This window comes from Corvus cornix, chromosome 15, assembly GCF_000738735.6.
Source record: "Corvus cornix cornix isolate S_Up_H32 chromosome 15, ASM73873v5, whole genome shotgun sequence".
Taxonomy (NCBI): Eukaryota; Metazoa; Chordata; class Aves; order Passeriformes; family Corvidae; genus Corvus; species Corvus cornix.
The window spans coordinates 9,334,747-9,353,998 of record NC_046345.1 but is presented as its reverse complement, the minus strand read 5'-3'; positions in this window follow the sequence as shown (position 1 = coordinate 9,353,998).

Here is a 19,252-nt window from a genome sequence, read left to right as displayed (position 1 = left end):
CAGCCTCTCTGGCTTCCCATTTTTGACACACAAATTACCTAACACATGAATCACTGGGAAAATTACCTCAGTCCTACATTGCAAACTTGGGGTGTTTTGTTCCCATAAAACTACTCAAAGCAGTAAAAGCTGAATACACTATACAAAGCTAGAACCTTCATATCTACTCTTACTTTACTTTATCGTTTATTATAATCTTATTTACTTTTTTCATATTTACACCTTGCCAGTGCCCAGCATACATCTTCTGTAAATGAGCACGACAGAACAACTGGAATAAAGCAGCATTTTGCAAACACTGGTGCCCAGAGCTCTGGGGTCCAGCCTGTGCATGGCTGCTCACTGGGACAGACCTGATTCCTCACAGAGCAGTGATGAGCAGCAGAAATTGCTACCCAGTGCAGCTCACCCCAGCTAGATCTTTAACAGCCTCTTAATTACACAGCTCTCCTTGCACTCGAGAAGTTAAAGATAGGCTCCACATCTGCCTGCTGTCTTTCTAAAAGATGTTACCTGTCATCCTTTCCCTGCTAGACTTGGGAGAAGGGGAATTCACCTGTGCAGATTTACACATGTATTTCAAAGCAGATTTTGAACTTGTCTCACTAAACTTTATCTTATAACTAAGCAATACTATTTCACATGTCATATCTCAAGAAATCGATTTGATGGACTAAAATGTCTTTGTTGTGGTTGTATCTTCTCATAAGGTTATCTTGGGGAACTGAAAACAGTCTGAGAAAAATACATGGTTTTGTCCAAGATAAAACCATGGTCCCTAGGTAATAATTTCTTGGTCTCCACACCTCAGTCTCATCTGGCAAATATACCTTGGCATGTGTAAACAAGCCCCCTCAGCTCTAATGTGACTCTTCACTCCACTGCAAAACATTGCTGATTTTGTAGAATTTCTTAATCCCTACATGACTTTGATGTTTTTGTTTTGACAAATTATCATCATTCTGGTGTTTCTGGGAAAGCTCTTCCTTTTAAACTCATAGCAGGGCAGACCACTCAGTACCAATAGACTCAAGACTCAAGTGGATTTTGCCCATTCGCTTTCTTCAAATGCCATGGAGAATTCAACTGTAGTCTCCAGATTTCTGTCAAATTTAGTTTTTAACTCAGCACATCAAACAACTGGAAAATTATCGTTGTGCAGTCAAGGAGGAGACCTGGAAAAGCAAGAAAGGTAAAAGAGAGTGTCATCTCCCAGACCAAGGGAGAGGCCAAGGATGTCCTGGAAGGGCCAAGACATAGTTATGACTATTCCAGCTGACAGATGCCTCTCACAGGCAAACCCATTTGTCTTTCTGATATGGAAATGAAGACTGAGCCTTCTTGTCTCTTTCACTGTGTGACCTTCACAGTCTTGGTGCAATATTCAACTTTGACCATATGATACTACAAACTCTGCACTGACATTCCCATGTCAGAAGCTGCTCAGCAGTTCACACGCTGGGATTCAGGACTTTGACCTCTATTTGTCTGTTTGTTTGTTTCTCAAAACTTTCAAATTTGCCATCATTGTCTGGGAGCATAGTTTGCCTTGGCAGAAATTCCCATACATAGCCCTTCACTCTCTGGTCTTCTGCTGCCAGCATGAAGGGCTTTTTATGCTGCTTCAAAGGGGATTCAGGTATTTAAAGATCTTTACAGGCCAAGATAAACTCAGAGAAATTTTAACTAGAACTTTAATTACTAACAGAATCATTATCCATTAACTTATAAAAAGGCAGAGTATCTTTAAATTGTCCTTTATATTGTTGGGGTCCTGCTATATCTTTGTCCAAATCTGCAATCAAGAGATCAAATGTGAATATTACATAATGTCTGAAGTACAGGCATTGTTAAGGTAATGTGATTACCACAGCTACCTTGTGGAGGGTAAGAAATTATCAAAGGGTGTAAATCCTCTGATTTCTTTCTCAATTTCCCTCTCAGGTTATTGCAGAGCTGTTGAAGAGTCTCAGCCATTGGGCTAAGTTGGTGAGGAGAGTACAGGAAGTCATCTAGTGACCAAAGGGACCAGGGCGAGCTTTGGACGCACCAGGAGCTTCCCCTTCAGCCTTGCTGGGGATTGTGCACATTTGCTTAGTGTATTACACTAAGCCAATGTAATTTTACCTCAAGATCCAGCATGTCTTGATACACAGAGCTGCCATCTGTACTGGCTGCTGCTCTGACAATAAAGCTGGTTTCAAATGATGGGTGCATCAGACATGTTTGAGGAGAAGAAAGCTGGTTGCTGGTTGAAAGACACCCCTCATAACCAGCACTGGGAGCCTGGAGGTGAGGAGACAATCCCAAAGAACCCCAGCATCTACATGAGGTGTAAGCATGCTTTTCATTTGGCAGAATAAACCTGGAGATGCAAATCGAGGACCCACCTTTGGAGAAGACGGAAACCTCTGTATTGAAGCAGGATTCATGACAGTCCAGGGCTAGACTAAGAAAAACAAGGTTGCAGCTTTGTATGCAGAAAAAGAGTAGGTTTGTGGCATGAATGACTGTGTTTTGCCTCCTTTTCTTTAGTGTTGCTTTCCATTGATTGAGGGGAAGAAAAGAATATCATTGGACAGAAAGTCAGACATTTGTACTCAACAAAGGAAAGCTAAGATATTGACACTCAGTTTATCACTCTTCATCTCATCTTTTAAAAATAACTTTAAAAAACCCTAAACGCACACCAAACTCATGAGCCATTCTCACACTAGTGTCCTAAATAACCTCATTTGCCTTGGTCTCTACACTGTCCAAATGATTTTGCAACATACTCAAGAAGATGCCTCTTTCTGCTGGTGTTTGTTTGCAGAGCGTTATCCACAGTCACCAAGCTCTTACTGTAATAAATAAAAACTGCATTTTACATTTCCCAGCTCTAAATTAGGTTTTAACCATTGGACAAAGTCTAGGAAAGCTTCCAAGAGCATGCAACCAAAGCCAAATTGGATGTATTTCAAACGCCATTTGTCCCCTCCTCCAGTCATGTTTACTTTTAACCCAGGAATATCAATTGACTCTATATGATAATCAAATAATCCAATAATAGGCAACATTCAGGGAATTTATTGTCGAGATTTTCTAAGGGACATGGCTGTGAGTTCCACAGTTGGTGCTCTTGAACCATTTGTCTCAGTACAGTTTTTCAGAAACTGCTACACACTAAACTTTGCACACTGTTTTCCTTTGCACACAAACAAGTTTTCTTTATCAAGGGTCCTGGGTCTGCTCCCACAAAAACCAAGTTTGCAGGAATCTGGAAAACCAGGTACTTGGAAGCAGGAAATTCTGGTACTCAAGAATTTCTCATTCGTATTTCTCTTCCCTCTGTTATTTCTCAGAATTCAGGATGGCAGTTAAACCCATAAACTGCCGTGATCCAGGAAAGCCAAACTCTTCTTTTGTTACTGAAATCAGAAAAGGGAAGTATGTTCCTAATTTACTCATAGATTTATGCTTTGCTGAGATTAACATTCAAGTACCTTTTGGCTTTTTGGTTTTCCTTTTAATTTGAAAGCATGCCAGGGAATAACTCTCACACTTCTAGCTGAGAAACTTGGCAGTACTTCATCTCAAATCTCAAGAACACACTTCTGGCTCCAGCTGTAATGGTTAAACTACAAGCCTTGAAAGGGCTGGAGGGTGATCACAAGCATTCCATGTTTTAGGAGCACAGCAGCAGGGCAGTGATGGATGACTGGAGAGGACAAACCTACATCTTAAGGACAGCAAGTATCAAGAGGCCAATACTACTCTGCCACAATGTTCCTCAGCCACACTTTCCTTCAGTTTCCCACTTAATCTCTCTTTGTGGGCTGCAAGCATGAACAAAGAGAAAGCACTTGAATGGGACAGTCACAGGACACACACCATTTCTCACACCACTGAAAGCCTAAAGGGACCCACAGAGTCTCAGGGACTCCTACATCTTCGTTGAACTTTTCAAGGGTAAAGGCAGAGCTGCTGCCTCCTTCTTCCTTTCCTGCTGGTTACAAAGTAATGCCTGACGGAAATGCTCTGTGGAACCCAAACCAGAATAACCTCTATTCCACAGTGGCATTGACCTGGTGAAAGCCAACTTTTGCACAGCTCTGCTTAGTGGGACACATGGCACAAACCACTGCCCAAGGGAAACTCTTCTCCATGTATTTTATTCAATGAGGATATCCAGGCACAGTTTACTGCAAACATCAGCACTTTATTCTTTCTGTAACACTGCAGCTATGTTCAATATTAGATTAACAGTGAACAGTGAACCTTCTGATTCAGTCCTTAACTCTTGAGTGCCCTTCTGGACCAAATCAAGCAGTTTTCTTAAAGACTAAACCTCATTAGTACAATTACTATAACAACCGAAAGTATTGGCAAGAGAAAACAAAAGGGAGCTTTGTGTGCATCCAAAGACACCAACAGCAAACTCTGTCTGAACTCTGTATTGACTAAAATAGTCTGGAGTATTACAGTAGTGACCCCAAAGGATATCTGTGGAGGGTTTTAACTCACTCGGAAGTACTAAAGTCACTGAAAGTACTAAATATGATATAGTAAAGTGCATGTGTATCTATAAGTAACTACCTATACAGCTGCCATCATATGATTTATATGATCTCAGTGAGCCCCAGCCAGTGAGTATTGGTTCACTGCCATGCTCATCCAAGGGCTGCCTGGATCAGGGTTTGCTCACTGAGTCCTGTGCAGGCTGGAGGTCCCTCGGTCTCCCCAGAGCCTGGCACAGGGCAACACGAGCCACTCTGGGCACATGAGGGAAGCACATCAACTGAGGAAGCTGAGGAGTGATTTTGCCAGGGATCTCCACAGAGTGAAGAAGTAACACGCTCAAATCCTGAACTCTTTAATACCAAAAGCCCTAGAAAGATGTCCAGAAAAAGGAGTGCTGTTGAAATGCAATTTGGAAGTCAAAAAGGGAATCAAAGAGGATGAAAATGCAATACCAGCAAATCTCTGGCTTGGACTAAATTAAGGAGAGTGTCTGACAAGCAGCAGAGCATCATCCACAGGGACCTTGCTGAACTTGAAGAGAAACCTCATGAAGTTTGGTACAGAGCAGGGCAGAGGTCTGCACACAGGCAGAGTAACATGCTCAGCACAGGCTCTCTTGTGGGCTGCTCTGTATATTGGAGAGGGATCCAGGTAAATGATTATTTAAATGCTGGCAAAACCACAAGCTTGACTGTGTGTTCTCTTCCAAGCCCTCTACATGCTTCTCTAGCTTCTATCACCCTGGCTCCCAACTCCACAGAGCAAGAACTATCCCCCATCAAACACTCCCACATCTCCCTCCCCCTGCCATCCCCACACTTTGGGTCCCTGGTCCATGTTCTGGCCCCATACAGTCAGTCAATGCAAGCTCACATCATGCAGGAGATGAGGGCAAACACTCCATAGGCTGCACAGACTGAGCCCCAAGCAATGGGGATGTGATGTCTGCATTAGGCTGTTTGTGCAGCTTCTGCAACATTTTTCTTTTCACTTTTTACTTTTTTTTTAAAGTTCTTTGTGTTAAGGGTATATAAAAATAATGGGGACTTTTGTCTTAAGAGATCATCTGAAAACAACCTCATCCTCTCAGAAAAAGGAGCAAGGATGGGAAATATTTTTTAAAAATTCCCCTGAATGAGAACTGAGGCTTTTCTGGGATTTCAAGGTAAATGACAGAGCTGCAGTGCTGTGCACAGTGAGGCTTTCCAAAGTGCTTAATCACATTGCAATTTCTGAGTCAGGAATCAAGACCAGGACTTGTATCTGGATTTCATCTCCTCTCCAAAATGAGCAGGACTGGTGAAACGGAGCCAAACAGATTGTACTTTCCTGTGAAGTCAGCAGGCCCCACCTCTGCCTAGCCCTGCAGCTCTTTCTGAGAAACAAAAGCATCCACACAGCATCCCCACTGGAGCTCTGCAGTTTCCTACCATCTCACTGGAATCCAGTGACATCCACCAGCATCAGAGTGCTGAAAGGGAGAGTAAGGGAGGACATGTGCAGCTGGTGCAGGAAGGATAGGAAGGGACCAGGATGTGCCTCTGGGAAGCCATAAGCTGCTGAAGAGACCCCATCTACTCTTGCCTTAGGCTCCCCTCTCATGAGCCCCAGCTTAAACACAGCCTAAGAACTCTGCAGCACTGCCCTCTCCCTGCTGCACTTCCAGCTCTTTGGGAAATCCTGGGAATACAAGCCAGATGTGTGAACGCTGCAAGTCAATAAGGATCTCAGAGAGCCAGCACATATGGAAAACCAGAGCAAGATGAGCTTCTCTGCAAGGGAAGGGGGAAGAGCAGGTTTTCAACTGCCCTTATGACCCTCATGTACTTCACAAGCAAAGCAATGGAGAGGCTGACAGAAGGATAAAACCCAGCTCCATAAACAGGCCTTGCCATGTCCTGGTGCAAAAAATGAAGGTTATTGGTATCGTGCAACTACAGATGTAGGCTCCTAGTTCTGTCTTGGTTCCAGGGATAACAGCATTGCTTCACAATGACTTCCCTTCCTTCTGAATGGCCCTGGGAGCTCATGTGAGGTAACCCTTTCCTTGTGCAAGAGTACAAGAAACTGTTTGCTTTCTTCCTTAGAAAGTGGAAGAGCAGCATGCAGGAAAAGAGAAAATCAGTCTTGTACAGTTTGTTTTCTGTACTTTTCTTTTTCCCTGATTATCTTTCACTGCGGTTTTACTTTGGAAATTCCCTGGTATTCAAATATGGTGTTTCCAGGCTGTTGCACAATTCCCTTTGGAGCTGTTGTATTAGTTATCGTTAGACACTTTCCCACACTCTGATCATTGTAAATGTCTCCTTCCTTCCCTTCCAAATTTTACACTCTTTCCTCTAGGGATATGCTGATATTATAGTCCCAAAATTTACTCAGCTGGAACACGGGGTAGAAAATGCAAGAAGTCAACTGCTGCTTATTCATGAGCATGAACAATGGGAATGGAAAAAATCCCTGCTTTCCCACATTTAGAATTTGAATATTAATCTTTGTCAATGTTAAATATATAGTGTAAGAATACCTGAGCTGAGACACCTGAGTACTACAAATTTTTATTTCAATAGAGAATAAGCTGTTTTCAGAATTTCATCCATATCCTTCCCTTCTTTTCTACCTTGTACATTAAATTTTAAGACCTTTCTTTGTACAACAGGTGGTTGAGTTTCTTACCATATTGAAGTAAGGCATTTTCAGCTTATCAGATTGAAAAATGCAAGTAAGTTATTGTCAGCAATGCATTCTAATTCTCAACAATTACGTGGTCCCTTTCCAAATCACGTGGCAGTAGCTGTACCAGCACAGTACATTTCACAAGCCTCCCCTGGATTCAAACCCTAGGCCAGTACAGTAATGCGTAGATTTCCAGAAGTCATCAAAAGAAAGGTCATTGCATGAGGAAAAAGGTTGACTCAAGAATACCTTGGGGGGGGAGGGGGGGAGTGTGTTTTGGGGGAGGGTTGGGGGTCTTTTCTGGTTTTTTTTTTCTTTGTTTTTTGTATGGTTGGTTTGTTGTGTTTTGTGGGGGGTTTTTTCCACAAAAAGCAGGGCTGCTGGTCTCCATACCAAAGGGCAGATGGAAGCAGCAGCATTTAACAAAAAGAAACAGTTTCTATGTGGTGCACCAGGGTCAGTGTAGAAAGGACAAAATAAATAATGCACACAGAAACATCTGGGGTTTGTCTGCAACAGATTAAAGGACTTCCAGCAGTTACTGGACAGGGTGTCCTAGTTTAATGAAAATTAAATTAATTTGAAAGCTTTTAGAACACAGAAACTGGATCACAGTGTACATCTCCAGAGCTCCATGCTAGCAGCCAGAATGGAAAACGGACATGGTCCTTCAGCCTCACACATCATCCTCTCCGAAATTCAGGAAATCAAAACCCAGCTCCAGGTGCTACAGCCATGAGGCTGATGGCATCTTGGCTTCCCTTCTGGCCCTCTTTTCCTTTCTGTCTGGACCAGCAATTTTCACAGTGCTTCCACTTCCACTGTAGCTCAGGCAGAGTTTTTGGATGCTGTACGTGAGCAGTGACCAAACTTTCTGTCACTTCAGGCCCCTGGATGAGTTACAGAGATCCACAGCTCTCCTACCAGGTGACTGCAGGTATTTCCATCACATTATCCCACCAGCATCTATCCTCCTGCCTGCTGCTTTCTTTTCTGAGATCTTCTTCACGTCCACACAACTTTCCCAGCTGGCAGTTCCTGGTGCAGCCTCTTGAGTGCTGCATAGCCATAAAGCATTCCATCCCCAAAACATGTGGAATTCATAATCAGTTACAGGGATCCTCTGGGTTGCCCAAGAGCATGGGCAGTGCCTTATTACTGAAACTTCATCTCTCTCCTTTCTGACAGTTGGTGCCTGGGGCCACTCTCGGCTCCCTCCTGACATGGCAGAGCCCAGCCATGCCTCCACCACAGGGACAATTCTTTTCTTTCAGCAGCTCTGCCTAGCATCTACAACATCCTGGAATGGGAAAACTTAGTCCTTCAAGTCAGGTAGCCATCACCAAGGCCCAAAGAAACACTTCTTCCAGACTCAACCCCCAGCAGGCCCTTTGCTCCTGCCAAAAGTTAACCAGCACTTTTTCCTTCCTTTGCCTATTCCCATTTCCCACTGCCTGGGACAAGTGAAACCCAGTTCCTGAATGTCAGTCTCTGTTTCACGTCAAGTGCTAAAATGGTGCCACCTCTCAGTCTCGGAGCCAAGTTGGACTTTCCCTCTTCTGCTTCCTTCTCAAGGTCTGACACCTGCTGCAGAGTCAAGGGCAGCTTTGTGCAGGATTCCAGAAACCTGCCAAGCCAGGACTCTCAGCAGACTGCACATATTTCCTTGCCTGACATGAAATTCAGTCAGTCTGAACAGAGTTGGACACACACATGAACACACTTATCACACACACTAATGGTCAAGATTGCCCAACACCATATTTTGGAGGCTTGTTTATTCAAAGTCAAACAAATGGCCATTTTGAAAACAGAAACTCAGTAAAAACAAAAGTGTTTATATTCAGAAAACTTTTCTGTTCTCTATACATTGTTTAGAAAGAGAAAAAAAAAATTAAAAACCCCCTGAAACAGTTCAATGTTCAAATGTAAAGACATACAGCACAGCCCTGTCCTGGTTTCATGGTTGTAGATACTGTTTCGTCTAAAGAACATTTGTCTCATTTGCTTACATTTCTGTCCTTTCTAAACAATAGGCTTAGATGCTGACTATATTTACATTAGAATAAAAAACCAGGAAAGTCAAACTGAGAGCTCCTGTCTCTGACAGCAGCCGGCACTGGATGCGCAGGGAAGACTACAGCAGGAAAAGTTCAACAATAAATGTAGTGATTCTTCCCTAAATGCTCTCTCAGCCTCCAAATACCTGAAATTCAAAAACATCCTGACGCACAAGTGCCTCTTTGTATCTGGTATCCCTTGATAATTTAGTCTAATGGATGTTTCCAGTTTCATCCAGCTTCTGATTAACAGCATAATAAAAGTTTTCAGAGCAAAACACATCTTCACTGTGCTGCTTCCCATCAGGCTCATCACTTGTCATCTCCCAGACTGCTGTTATTCCAGCCATGGAATAACAGTGGTGAGTCTCTGCTTTAGAAAAACAGGACTTACCAAAGTAGCTATATTTGACCTAAGGAAACACTGTCACTTCACCACTGGAGAGGACTCTGCTGTCAGGCCTGTCACCTATTGCTGCCCCTCCAGTGAGCCCAGAGCAATGAGGTGATCAGGAAAGAGCCACTCTCAAAGCAGCAGCTCCTGAAACCCACTGCCAATTATGCCCCCTTTAACACCGTCCTGACTGCAGCACTTTGAGCCCTGAAGTCCCAAGGAGCAGCCCATGCAACAATTCAGAATAAAGGCTTTGGGAACTCTTTGGTTACTCTAAATGAACAATCAGAGAGAAAGAAACTCACTGAGACTCAAAGAGCTGCCTGTCCTCTGACCCTTTGGGCAACTGAGCCAACTTTTTGGGGCTTTTCTGAAAAACAAGCTGAAGTACAGTCATAGCTCAGCAGGAGTCCTGGAATATGAACTATAAAGGGATTTACAACAAGAAAGAACAAGGGAGATTTAAGTAACCTCTTACTCTTTTACAAAAACACAGGCTTTATCCATTCAACCATAACCCTGCACCTACAGTCAGTGCATGCTCATGCCTCAGGAATGTGTTAGACAGTTAAGTGGGATCTCCTGATAATGCAAATATGTTGTGACAGAGGAGTTCAAGATAAACACAGAACCATCTCAAATCATAGCTTACAAATTATAAACTTCATTTCCCATGACCCACTGGAAACCCAAAAGCAGGTTCCTATCCCAGCTGTATTTATGTTGCCACATGAAGTCACCTGAGATTCAAGGTTTAAGTGCTGAATCGACAATCATGACAGAAGCAGTGACAACATATCTGTCCCACTGAGAACACATGATGGACTGGAAATAATTTCCAACAGAGAACGTGACAGAGAATAATATTTACATCAGACCACAGTTAAGAGCTGCTATCCATAATAGCCAGCTTCCACATGAAATTTAAGATGGAACTTGCTTTTGAGCCCAAGCAGTTCCATTGGTGGTTCCCCAGTGACTCAGCAAAGTAAGGATTAATGGTGACTATTTGCTGCAGAGGATGCGTGTCTGCATTTCTGAAACTAATAATATCCCACCATCACAGTAGTACCCTCAATAACAAGGTCAGAAGTTGGAAGTAGCCCTCAGGCACCTCCTTGCTTCAAGCTGATGCCTGCTCATTTGTGACAGTGCAGCATGAATTCTCATCCTGGAAATACAGCTCTTAGAAGAAATATAGCTAAGTTTTGTTCTTCTTGAGGCTGTAATTTGGCATTTCTGATCAGCCATATAATGTCAGTTAACAGCAAAATGATGTAAAAGTTGGTGTTTAGTCACTTCCTTTTATTAGATGTAATAGGAATGTTAAATCCAAACAGAGAACAGCAGAGAACAGTATGAAGTGGACAGCAATAGGAGAGGAACACACAGCTACAGCTCGATGATGGTGAGGAAGCAATGTGAATGCCTAGAGGTTAAACTGTCATGGACAGGAAGTAAGGAATCTGGAGCTGGAATCTCTCAGCATGCTGAAATATGAGATATGAATTCTAAGAGTCGAAAAGCAGAACACATTTCTGGGAAATAGAGAAGAGTTTAAAAAAAAAAAAGATACAGGCTTGGAAGCAAAGTTCATTAGTGAAATTGGGAACTCTGCCCTCTCCCTGGACCTCTGTGCAATTCTAAACACAATTTGATAGTGGGTCCTTTAGAAGGATGCAATGAACTTAATCTCTATTTATATAGGAGAGTAGCTCTGTCCCAAGAAAAATAAGTGGGTGTTGAGGGTGTATTGTGTTAACCCTGGCTGTGCTGAGGAAAAATCCATGGCATGGTTCTTTTCCTCTCTGGCACTGACAGCCCTAATGCTTTCAGCAGGAGTGGATCCCCTGCCAGGGCATTGGGGGCTGCTGTGCAGGCTCCACACCTCTGGTTCTGGTTACATTCCTGGTCAGCTGGGGTGCCTGGATGGTGCTGGCATGGGCACCATCTGCACTGAGCCCAGGAAATACAGCTCAGGAGGCACAGGGGAACAAGGCTCTGGCTGAGAAGGCAGTGCTGGGTTAACTGTTAGACTTTATGGTCTTAAAAGCCTTTTCTGACTTAAAAGATCCTATGACTCCACTGTCTCTGCCTAAGAGCCACTAGACCCCATCCCTCACCTACCCCTAAGATGTCCCTTATCCATGGTGCACTCCAGCCCCCAGTCAAAGGATCGCTCAGGGGAGAGCCCAAGAAAAAGCCCTCATTTCATTGTGGTATCACCTCTGAACTCCACTCCTACTATATGGTTGAATTTCTCATTCTCAGAGCCATAATATTGACTTTAAACTTTGACTTGGCTCTAAGCCAGAATAATAGCTGCACTCCTAGGGCATGAGGTGTTGAGGGAACCCTACTAACAGTTTTCTCACTTTTTTGACAACCCCTTGATAACCCCTCTTGAGTGCCCCTCTCTCACTGTACATCTAGATTTCTCTTTCTTTGGTTCCTAACTCTATGTCTGTACTGAGACTTATACAATGGGATTCACTGCAAAACTTGGTAAGGTTTATGTGGGGATAGACCCAACTGTCCCTAGTGTTGCTTTGATGAGTACTCTGTCATGTCAGGTGGGCTGTATTTTGAGAAACATCTGTGCAGAATCCATCAGTGCCTCAGGGCATTTAGAAACTAATACACAATTTAGTGAAAAGATTGCGAGATGAGGACACCTACAGGAAAAAGGATCTTCCCCACGCTGTTCCTGAAGCATTGCTTCAATAATGTTCTTGACATTACATCATGTTTTGCGCTACACAAAACAGATGATAGGTCTGGAGAAAATTACTGATAGGGCTCCAGGTTCAGCAACAGCTCTTCTGGCATTGATGGTGGCAATTTTTTAACCCCTGGAGCTGCAAACACTCAGAAATTTCTGGGTTTTTCTGCTTATGCATTTCAATAATTTCCAGCTAGCATCACCTTAGATACCTAAGGTTGCCAATGCCTTTTTTTCCTCTACTGTGGCTTGTTCAGCAACTCTAAAACTTCTGAACTTGAAGGATATAAGAACAGGATATGGAGGCATGAGGTACCTGCCACACAGTCTGACCTCTATCCTTGAATGACAGCCCAGTCCAGGCACGATTTCTACTCTCAGTCTGTCTCTGAGCTCCCTAGAACAGGACCTGCTGATAGTCAAGCCATACACTTAGCACAACAGAAATAACCCTGCACATGGCACTTCTCTGAATCCCTTCATCTTTATGCAATAAACTGTATTTCATTTTAACCAACAGCAATCCTACAAATCACATTCATTTCCCACCACAGGGGGAATAAAAATTTATATTTCCCCTCAGGCAAATGTTTTATTTATTCTCCAAACTTGAATGATTTACAGGCACTTACTGTGACATTCACTATTCAATAGTTCATATTTAGATGCAAGATTATAAAATTTTAGTATTGGAGAACAGAACAATGTGATGTTCTGTTTTTTTATAGTATTCCTGTAAGACCTTAGGTACCATCCTGCACCAGATATGATCCCACTGACCTTCCTACATGTATTACAGGCTGACACACAATGAAGAATTGCAGGGTTTATTTTAAATTCAGTCTCATGATACAAAATAAACTTCAACCCAGGAAATCTGGCAATTGAGAACTTCACGTGCATAGGATGAATTGTTGGCTGGTAATCTATCTGCTCTGTGTCCTGCATTCACACACAGCACACATGAGCCTGGTGGCCCTGCACACAGTTTGCTTTAGGTTAGCTCCAACGCCCCAGGGAGCAAAGCTGTAGAACAGGTCCTGTCCTACTGGGTACCAAATTTTAGTTCTGGGGCCCATTCTCAGTTATGTTCAGTACTGCTGGAAATGCACCAAGAAATCTGGTTCAGGATAAGAACAGCCTGTTCCAAGACAGTTTCTCTCATTTCAACATTTCAAATGCTCTTGAACGCTTGGCTTGGCATCCAAAGCAGAAACTCTTAATTCCATCCTTAATTCCATCTCCCATATGACTGGGAGATTTTATCATGACAATTTTGGTTACAGAATTGGGCACTTGGACTGAGAAATAAAATTAAAGAAGCAAATAATGGTTAGTGGTAAATCTGTTACATTTAAAATGGTGTTATATTAGAAAAGCAACTTCAACACTTGTACTGCAAGGAAACAAATCCATCTTCCATCTTCAAAGAAAAAGAAAGTGTCAGCTTCTGAGAAGATAAAAATCATATAAATCCAAACTATCTTTAAAAGTGTATTTGATTAAATACAAATGTCAATGCCATGTCTGTAAGCATCTTCATGAAAACCTGTGGCCTCACACATTGTTAAGCCAAACTAAAAAAAGAAGCTGGACAATAAATGTGAGTAAAAGATTTGAAAGGTGAGTCTACACCAGAAGTTGTCCAGTATTCACAGAAGCTTCTTACATGAATCTCTACTTTCTGCCTCAAGGGATCTTACTTATTTGCTCTTTTTCATATTCTTTTCTGAGGTCCTGTGACTGATCCTCCTTCATGGCTCCATGTCATTCCCCATTCATGCACACTTCATCGTGCTTGTCAGGCTGAAGCAGCCAATATTCAAGGCTTTCAAGTGTCACCTCCTGGTCACTCACCCCAGCAATCTACATTGCTTTCTCTCTTCTTGACTGCCAGGAGCTAAAAACAGCATGCTCTAAGAGCAAATTATTCACAGGGGTAAAAGACTGCAGAATCAGAAAGGATAAAGATGAAAGCCAGTTGGCAGAAAGCCATTAGTGGAAGAGACATTCTGCTTCCAAAATATGGCTTTCAAAAGGAAAGCGGAGATTATTAAAGGTATCATTAAATAGATTCACTGCTCTTTAAGAATGGCAGTATCTGGTATTAACTGGAAGGATAAAAATAACATGAAATACTGTATCAGTTACAAAACCAACCAGCTACAGCTTATTCCATTCATATTATAGCTCTGAACTGCCTCCCTTCCTAAGGCTATTATTTTTTCTTTATTATATTTCATTTTATTAACCAGCTTAGAGCTGTATTTACTTATGTAGGGTTTTTTTGAGTACTGGGGTTATAAAAGGACCTGGATGCTAAACTAATCCAAGGACATCTTGCCATGGTGACAGCTAGGCAGGTTCCTTGGGAAAACTCACCTAACACAAATCTTGTAGATAGAGAAGCTGCCTTTCAGGGACACAGCAAGAGTGATCATATTTGTAGGTACCCATCACCGTGGAGCAAGGAATATCACTGTCCCTCTGCAGAAGGACAGATGCTTCTCCACCACACTGGTTGAATATCATGCAGTTGGGAAGACCCTTGGAAATGTGTTGGAACACAAACAGGTGTCTGTTCTAAATGAGAACAGTAATTACCTGACAAATAAAGATTCTCTCTGGAAGGTCCAGACTGTACAGCTGGAAATGCAAAGAATGTAGAGGCTGATTTGGGGCTCTGTAACAAATTCCACAGACAGATAAGCATTTAATCAGGAGCCTGCTCCTCCCTTCAGGGCTGTGTGGAGCACTGTGCACATCCAGGGGTAGGATGTAGGTGCAGCCAAAGGCAACCTCCTCCTTCATAGTGCCCCTGTTCTATAGCCCCACAGGTAGAACTGCAACTCATGAGGAGAAGGTGACTTTGCTATCAGTGGCACTCTGCAGAAACCTGGTGAACTGAGAAATAGGAACATCAACTTGGCAAAGTATAAATAGCAAGCAGAGCTCCTACTGCACACTTCAAGTATTAGTTAAAGCTGAGCAATTCATCCTTATCTTACTGCAACAAGATCTTGCTTTAGAAACAGGGAAATTTCTGGAAATGAAAGCATAGTTATCAGCTTGAAGCACTGTTTCCTTCAAAATACACAGGAAAAGCTTCTCACAAATGGCACAAAGTGTTTTCTTGCCCAGGCCAACCTTACTTAAAATCAGAATATGGACCACCAGCAACTAGAATGGAAAATGGTACCTTAAGTGTGGCTTTACTTCTCAAAGCCCAATCCCAGACCTCAGCTGTGGGGAGAGATATGACAGAATTGGGTTATGGGCTGTGGGATGTGCCTGCAGAAGCACATGGCAGCACAGAGGAGCACATGGTAGCACAAAGGAGCACATGGCAGCAGAAAGGAGCACATGGCGGCACAAAGGAGCACATGGCGGCACAACGGAGCACGTGGCGGCACAACGGAGCACGTGGCGGCACAAAGGAGCACGTGGCGGCACAAAGGAGCACGTGGCGGCACAAAGGAGCACGTGGCGGCACAAAGGAGCACATGGCGGCACAGAGGAGCACGTGGCGGCACAAAGGAGCACATGGCGGCACAAAGGAGCACATGGCGGCACAAAGGAGCACGTGGCGGCACAAAGGAGCACGTGGCGGCACAAAGGAGCACGTGGCGGCACAAAGGAGCACGTGGCGGCACAGAGGAGCACGTGGCGGCACAAAGGAGCACGTGGCGGCACAAAGGAGCACATGGCGGCACAAAGGAGCGCGTGGCGGCACAAAGGAGCACGTGGCGGCACAAAGGAGCACGTGGCGGCACAAAGGAGCACGTGGCAGCACAGAGGAGCACATGGCAGCACAGAGGAGCACATGGCAGCACAGAGGAGCACGTGGCAGCACAAAGGAGCACATGGCGGCACAGAGAGGCTTGTCTCCACTGGACCCTGGAAGGAGGAGGTGTCACACGGCAGACTCCTATGGAGAGGAGCCTGCCGGCAGCTGACAGATGGGTGAACGCCATGTGATCACCCCATAGAAGGACATTTAGAAAGCGTGTTGCTGACGTGGCAACATGGGATAGGTCACATAGCGAGAATTACCATGTAAGGAAATACTACGCCTTAAAAAAGTGTATAAAACCAGCTTGTTTCTTTTGAATAAACTATTCAGATTCCCTGCTGGTCTAGGTCCATGTCTTGGTCACTCACACTCAACCACTATGATAAAAAAGCAAAACTCAGTAATGGTTACCATATTCCAGCTTCCTCAGACTCTCGATCCAAGAGTTGCTTTAGCTCCCTGCATAATGCATTATGTTCACACACACTGCCACCAGTACTCATATTTTATCCCGTGTTGAAATGCTGAGATTATTTATGCCTCAAACTCCTGGATTCATGTGATTATGGACAAAATCCAATTTTAATTAAAACCAAATTTCTAGCACTTCATATGGAGAAGAAAATCTTCAAAATGGGACTGCCAAAGTTGCAAAACTCCATATACCCATAAACAGGTGCAAAATACACTGCTTATTGAATCAGACTATTCTTAAGGTACTCCCAAGACTGTGGGAGGCAAGCTCGAGCTGGAACTCCTGATACCATGCTGTCATGCAATATCTTAGGCAATCTCTGCCTGCAGAAACTAGGCAAGAATAGAACAAATTTGTAGAAATCATTAGGAAAAATGACCATGGATGCCCAAAGAGCTGCACACTCAAACTGGGTGGAGAAGGGGATGCCTCATCTGCAATGGTTCAATGCACCCTGAGTGCCTGCTGACACTTCCTTCACAGGAAAAGCCATCACATGCACTGGGTGAGTTAATGTTTTCTCAGACTACACATGAAGTCCCATCCCTAGCCATGTGAAACTCTGGCTGACAGCCTTAGCAGGCCTGTGCATGTCAGGAACAGTATAAAATTGATGTCTGCATGAACTGAACAGCTTTGGAGAGAGAAGTTACTTTGGTTGGGCTAGAAACATAATGACAGTTTTGAAAATTCCCCTTTTCTCCTCACCTTTATGAATCCAGGTCCTGTTCCAGATGGTTTCTCATTAACTGGTAGTCTGGTTTTGTTCCCATCACATCTGAACAGACTGTATGTTTTCCAATCACTTCACCCATCCCTGACATATCAACACCCAAACAATTCTCCAGCCAAAAGAAAACATTTGACAGATCTTCCCTGTTAGAACACTCTAACGTGTACTTACAGGAAGAGATTAAATTAATCCTGCAAAAGCAACAAAGTCTATGTTATCAGATGCCTATACTATTTCTCTAAATTAGATTATTTCTAATTTGTCTTTTCCTTTCATAAATCAGCATAACCAGGTTGAAGTTATAGTCATGTGTTCCCAGCTTGGACTTGTTTGCTGCATCTGACTCAGACTTCAAGAGAAGCTGGTGTGTCCAAAAGCTTCTGTTTCTCCCTCTGATATCCATCAGCTCTATAAAAGATGGCGTCTCTCACTACAAACACCACTTCATTTTAAAGGGGAAAAGCCACTTACTAAAGCCTTGATGTAATGCTCCTGAACCCAAACTTCCCATTGATGCCTGTGGATGATGCAGTGGATGCCCCATATAAATTAATGCAAAGGTTTTTAGTACAGCTTTCAGAAAAAAGGCTGTGTGCAGTCCAGAGACAGCACTGTGAGCACCAGAACCACACAGTCTGGTTCCTTACTTGTCCCAAATGTCTAACCTGAGCATCAGTAACAGTGCAAGCTGGCATTGGAGGATTTAGAGGCTCTCTTTTCCTCGTGGATTTTCTGGTAACTGGGTGTTGTATTAACTCAATCTTCTAGGCACAAATTGAATCATTCATCTTTATGACAATTACATTAACTTAATTACCTCTGTAGAGTTTGATTGATGCTCTAGTGATTACACCAAGGTGACAAAATGTGAGGCTACCTAGAAGAGCTCTTAGTATGTCTGGTTAGCCACTTCTATGCCTGTCAGAAACCTCTGACAATGAATGATAAAAACATAAAACAAGCCCCAAAACATGGAATCCATACTTGCAGGAAACAGCTCAGCCTCCAACTCTCCCAGGAATACTTCTCTCAGGAAAAACATACCAACAACAGAAAAAAGCCTTTCCTGTTGCTGTGGCTTAAAGGCAGCTAAAATTTGGGAGGAAGGGAAAGACGAAACGTAGGTAAGTGGCATATCAGAGGAAACCTAGGTAAGGTGACACAGCTTTTCTGGACTTCGGTCTTTGCATCTGCAAAATGGGAAAAAAAATACATATACAGTCTTGATATACACATTTGAAAATGATACACGGAAGAGGGAAAATGGACCTATACCATCAATTTCAGTAGGCTCCAGAGCACACCAAACTGTCGTTCCACAGCTCTCCTCAGCAGTTCCATTAGTTCTTAAAATAATTTGATGTATTTCTCCCATGCAGCTATTTGCTTGAACAGGGATCACTGAGCCATCCCCACTGAGCACCTCCAGTGTTCTGTTTCCACATATTCACACAATCCTTTATTTCTTCTTGCTTTCTCTCTCCGATCCTATCACTCACTGAAAATACATCAGGTCTAGTGTTTCCTTAATTCCTGACATTCACACGTATAACTTTTACAGCTAAATAAACACATCGCAGAATCTTTGCCATCAAGTCCCAGTAGCTTTTTCTGGAGCTAAAGCAGCTCGTTATCCCCGCCTGGAGGACGGACCGACCCCTCAAGAGCCTGTGCTCACTCATAGTCAGTCTCTATCTACAAAGGGACGTGGACACACACGCATGTGTGCATCACATCCAGCACAGGACACACCCACGCGTGCCATAGTTTGGACAAAACTGCCCTTGTGAACAGTCAGGAGGTGTGTGTTATCAATGAGGTCTGCCTTTGCCCTCACTGCTTTTAATTTGCTCACACGATGCTCATCCCACACCAATATCAGCAAAGGATGGCCTCGCC